Below are 6,000 nucleotides of genomic sequence, written 5' to 3' on the forward strand. Positions count from 1 at the left end.
TCATTCCTTCACGAAGGCATAGCATTTAGAAGGGAGTAGTATTAGTTACTCAGAGGATGGAGGCAAGGTAATATGATACATTTTGTCAAACCTTAAAGAATTCTCCAAAATTCTTGTAAATAGACGTGTGTTTCTTAGAGAAGCCCAAAGTACCCAGATATAGTATTTCTCTGGGCCTACCCTCCTGCTTTGTGAGGATCCAGCCCCTTCAAATTCCTCTCCAGTTAGCCATAAGAATCCCAGAGGCCTCTCACAGGCACTCAGTTTCATGAGGCCGTCATGCTATGGGAATCAATTTTCTAGATGCCTCTCTGCCCCTCCAGGACTGGAACTGATGGCCTCCTAATGATCCCTTGGTGAGAAAGTTCACTCCATTGTCATAAATGTCCCATTTTCCCCATATCCAGAGCTGCTAGAGGGACATCTCATTCCCTTATTGTTTTCATGGGTCTGGCACAGTGCACAGAACTTGGTAGGCGCTCAGGAGACATTCGTTGGGTAAAGAGCAAGTCCAAAACCATGGTTTGAATAAAGGGCTTCTGTGGACTGTAGGAACAGAAGAAGAGAGCCCAAAGCTGTGATAAACTTGAGGGGAGGTTGGATGGATTCAGTGTGAGAGGGGAGCCTAGGGCACAGGGTAGCAGTCCAGACAAATGGGAAGTATCTTGGAAGAGTTCTGGATACACAATACTGACTTCAAAGACAACTTTTACCTGGTCACTTCTCTGGCCTCACATCAATCACAGGAACCAGAGCGGTGTAAACACCCTTAACACAAAACTATTCCAGGGTTGAAATGCTAGGGTAAAACCTGGCTGTGTGAATTTGAGGTGGTGACTTATGAGTCAACATCCATCCATTACCTCTGTAGGAAATATTTCAAATTTTTAAATGGCTGGTTCTTAGAAATAAATTTTAAAATGTTGTAAGAATCTAAAGCTAATATATATATATATATATATATATATATATATATATAAATATTTCACATAACCTCTTTGGAAGAGTTATGTCTATTAAATGAATTTTAAAGGTCATTAATTATTATGTGGAATCATTTAAGATAAATAAGGATTTTTTCCTCCCTTGGAACGTAACAACCCTAAAATATATTCCAGTAGAGTAATCTGTGCTATCTATAAACTGCCTGCACTTCAATGGCTCTTTTGAGTGATTTGTAAATACCTGAGGCAAAGAACAATGGTAAGATCTCATAAGATATAAATTTGTTTTGTAATGAAGAGCCTTGGAGAAAGTCACTGTTCTGGAATCAACATTCATTGCAAATATTAAGAAACAGAAATACACACAATGCTAACAAAATTTGCAGAGCATTAATTTATGCCTTAAAAGAACATTGTTCTTTAGCTGTCTGATTCCATAGAAGGAAGAAAAGTAATAAGGTGTCCCCTTGTTCCATGAATGAATATGAATCCAAAACAATTTTTTCCATTGAATTATGGTTGAGGAGAAAAAAGGGGAGAAATAGCTAATCGGGACGGTAATTGGTGAAGATTGCAGATTGCATCCATCTATCCATCCATCCATTTACAAACATTTCTGGAGCTTACATGGTGTGAGGTCCTAGGAGAATGTCAGGGTGGCAAAGCCATAGTCCCAGCCCTCACGGATCTCCCGTGGGCTCAGGCGGCCTGCTGCCATGTGTTCTGGGTTTCAAAATCTGGCCCACAGGGTTAGGGGAAGAGAAATAATAGGATGGCATGTGATTTGGTTCAAAAGCACAAGGCGGCTAGGAATCCAGAGAGCGCGCGTGTCCGCGCGCACCGCAGCGGTCAAAGCAGGTTTTCTGTAAGAGGCGGCGCCTCCAGGGAGGTAGAGGAGGCCTGGTTAGGGGGCAGAGGTGCGTGGCTGGCTCCCAAGCATAGTTCTTTGTGATAACATTTCAGACAGACCCATTAGTCTGAGGATACCACAAACCAATCCTCGCTTGGGATTACTTTGTTACAGGACATTTTCTCTTAGGGTGGGAAAGCTTTACGATGACAAATCATTCACAAACTCTAAGCCAAACTTAAAAGATGAACAGAAGATAAGCTCTGCCAGGCACCCATTACGACAGGAATCGTAACTCCTTCTGATAGCCACGGGACTCAAGCACACGAGCTCTGCAGTTGCTTCTCTTCCTTTTCTGTCCTCCCTCCCTCCCGTCTCGCGTCAAGCAGGACCTGGGTTCCGGCTTCATTTCCCCAAGGGAGGAATACAATTGCCAAGACGATTCCTGCCTATTTGATTCAACAGCAAGGCCCACAGGAGGATTTCACTGGACAGAAAGCACAGCAGCTTGGAGCACCTGGTGGGAAAGTGTCTTCCCTGAGTCAGAGGAGATTGCCCTAGGTTGAGGACAGAGTCTGGGTCCCCCGAAGAGGAAGACCTTTGGGCAGTCCCCTGAAGAGAAAGGACAGACAGCAGGATAAGCCTCAACAGAGAAGCCCTGGGCCAGCCCCGCCAGAAAGGCCAGGGGCATGGGTGGGTGGGGTGGGTGGGGGGAGAGGTATGGGGCCCCAGGTTCCTTCCTGCACTCCTTGAATGGGAAATTAGGTTGACTGACAGAAAATTAAAGAGATTCACCATGTCTTGCATACCTGAACTTTGTTTCTGTCCTAAAGAATTCTTCTTGGTCTGGACCTATATCATCTGGTTGCTTAGGCAGGAAGAGGAGACTGTTCTCTCCCTGATTTGTGGAAGATTCCTATTCTGGAAATACTTTGTATCTATCTGAGCAGGCCTTAGACTGGACAATCTCTTTTTGAGGAAGGGAGGGGAGGTAGTTTCCTACAACTAGAGACTAGGAACACCCCTCGGCTGAACTATTTTGTATATCCTTCCCCCCTCAGCCGTGGGAAGGTGGGGCCCAGCAGAATTTACTTGCCTGAGGGAGGGAGGGAAGGCTGGGGGCAGAAGAGGGGGAACCTCATGGGGACAGAGAGAGATCCAGTCAGACTCATGGCCAAAGCAGCTGACAGGACCGGACTCCAGACCCGCCCACGCCTGGCTGTCCACCCTGCCCCAATTCAAGCAAGACAAGGATGTGACTGGGAAGAAGCAGAAATAGCCAAGAATTTCCCTGGCTTTTTTATTTCCTCAAAAGTCTGAATCCTTGGGAGATGGAGACAGAATAATGAGAACTGGCAAAGGAGAAAAGATAGGGGTTCCAGGCAAAAATGTCTTCCAGAAGCTAAAAGGCAAGAGGATCTCCCCAGAGCATAGGGCGGCCGAGCGTCCACGGGCAGGTGGGGGCAGAGGTCCTCCCTCCCTGCCAGGGCGAGGATCCCACAGGGACAATATTCAATGTGTCTGGTGCAGGGTCGGGACAGGTAAGCCCAAACTACTGGACGATGAGTATAGGAGATAAGGGGGCCCCCACCTAGATTACCCCACCTTGTCTGAGGCACAGAGGCTTGTCAGGTGGCTACAGGTAGCCTTTAGATTTGGGGAGGGCCAGCCCTGAGCAGGAGTGAGCTTTCGGAAAAATGATCTCAGCAACATTCTAAAGCAAGAAGAGGTGGCCTGAGGTCATAGAAGACCCTGAAGGGACCCAAGCTGAAGGGACTCGGAAGGGCCTTCTAGGAGGAAGGGGGCAGGGGTGCATGGAGAGAGATGGGCTGGCTCTGGGAGACTGTTTCCCCCCCCGGATCTCTTTGGCTGTCCCTGTGCTGTGCTCTCCTAGAGGAAGAAAAGGCTTGCTGGGACAGAGGACGGGGTTTCCTGAGCCCCCGCCAAATGCTCAGGATGGCTCATCGCATTCCTCGGCAGCCGTAAAGGTGTGCAGGGCGCACTTGACTCCGGCCATGGGGCTTCACCTCAAGACAGTATCCGGGCGGAGGGGTTCACAGCCCTAAACTAGTCGCCAAGCCCCAGCAATAAGCCAGGTGCCGGACCTCGGCCCAAACAGCTCCCACCGGTCGAAGGGGAGGAAAACATCTAGAAACACTGGGCACTCTAATGAACTTGCCAAGCAGGTGTTCTGTCCCATGTTCCTTCCTGGGGGGAAGTTTATCGTAGAAAATCCGCAGATGAAGGGAGCATGAAGGTGTACGATGGGAATCCTCATTAAACAAAAGCAACGTTCAGTGCTTGGCAGTGATGTCCCCCCCCCCACCACCCCCCGCCATTTTCTGGATCTTTCAGTTCAGGATTCTGGGACTTTTCTCTGACAAGAGACCCAGAAATTGTCCCAAAGACCATTAGAACAAAGCAAGAGGTGACCTTTTACGAAAGAAGATTAAAAAAAAAAAAAAAAAGGCTAGAATACTCCAGGGCTACCACATACTAAGCTCTTAGCTATGTGCTGGGTACACACACACAGAGTTAATGATTTTATTATTAATTTGCTAAATAATTATGTACTCAATATTTAATATTAAATATTCCTATCGTCTTCTACGCTGTTGTTTATAGGGAAGAATATCAATTGATTCAGTGGAAAAAAATACGCAACTCAGAATTTGACAAGTCCTTTTCTTCAGAGTGTATGTTTCCCCCTTTCAGATTTGTTTTCCTTTTATTTGGGTTCTAATTCTCAAAGAAACCGAAGAGCCTTTCAATAGTTCCTGGCCTGTCAGACCCATAAAAATTTCGGCTGGCCCGCCTCCCTTGTTTACCACCACGAAAGCTCAAGTCCTGTTTGCTAGGGTGGGCTCCCAAGGTGACAGACAACTTTAGAGAGGCACCCAAGGTCGCGCCCAAGGTCATACCCCAGGCGCCAGCGGGTGACGGGGGCCGGGAAGGGAAATAAGCACGTGCTCAGCCACAGATCCCACATTCTTCTCATTGGCGCTTCCCAGTCTAGAAACGTCTTAAGCCGAACATGAAGACCATGTCACAGAGGAGGGAGCTGGGGCTCCAGATGGGCCAGGGTACCTCATCTCTCTCCAGAGTCACTTAGAGGAGTTTCTTAAGGACAGGGTACTGACTCCCGGGGATCAGGGACTCTTCCTCCCCCTCGGCTAGGGGACAAGGAGTCAACTGCTGTGGAAACCCCCTGCAAAGCTCGCCTGTCCCCCATGTCTCAGCTCAAGCACTAGGAGCCAGCTCAAGCAACAGTGATGCCTTTTAACGACTGTACCTGAATATCAACGGCCCCATCTAGTTCAGGTGAGAAGGTGAGTCAGAGTTCAGGTTACGGACGTCAGTAATATCACTAGAGCAAGTCAGAAAGTTCCCTACCTATTAGGAAACCTGTTAGGCCAGCTAGATTAGGTACCAGGGCCCAATGGAAAAGACAAGGTAGTGTCTTCACCTTCCTCTTTTTCTGTCCCCTCTCTTGTTTCCTGAGTCCCTTCCTCTTGGAAGCAGCTAAGAACAGGTGTCGTGGGTGGGCTTCATCCTTACAGGGATGTTTGGAAAACTTCCCCTAAGCCACACCTGCTCTCCTCATTCTGGATAGTTTCTCTTCACGGGATGTGGCTCCTGGAGAGAGAGACTGGGGTGGGGGGGGGGGCGTTCTCCCACGTCCCCCTCCTTCCGGTTCTCCAGCCTGCGGAGTCTGTTAGCTCAACGTGGGTGATTAGTCTCCCAGGTGCCAGGCGACTTGTCTTCTGAGAGACGATTCTCCTGAATTTTTTTTGGGGGGTGTGGGGGTGGGCTGTAGGCCTTGCTGTGATATCTACCCACTTCCCGTGTTTCCTATGGACCCTTTCAAGACTTACAGGATATTCTATCCAAAAACACCTCTTGGCACTTCGAAACCAAGTGAAAGAGCTCGCTTCCTTCAGGCTTTAGGAGGCCAGGAAGGCCAGTGTGGGGAACATTCGGGAGTGGGTGATATTAATAGTATCGGTGCGCTTTGAAGGTCAGGTTCTCTGCTCTGCACAAATCTACAGTTTTTTTTTTTTTTTTAAAGGTCCATCCCATAAGCTTTCTGGGGTCTGAGAAGATGTGGTGGAGGTAGTACAGAAATGGGCAAGATACGGGACGGGACCCCCGACGCAAGCAGAGCCTGTTCCCTTCTTCAGGCAGGGCTGTGACAGGCAGTGACCT

This window comes from Mustela erminea, chromosome 5 (genome assembly GCF_009829155.1).
Source record: "Mustela erminea isolate mMusErm1 chromosome 5, mMusErm1.Pri, whole genome shotgun sequence".
Classification (NCBI taxonomy): domain Eukaryota; kingdom Metazoa; phylum Chordata; class Mammalia; order Carnivora; family Mustelidae; genus Mustela; species Mustela erminea.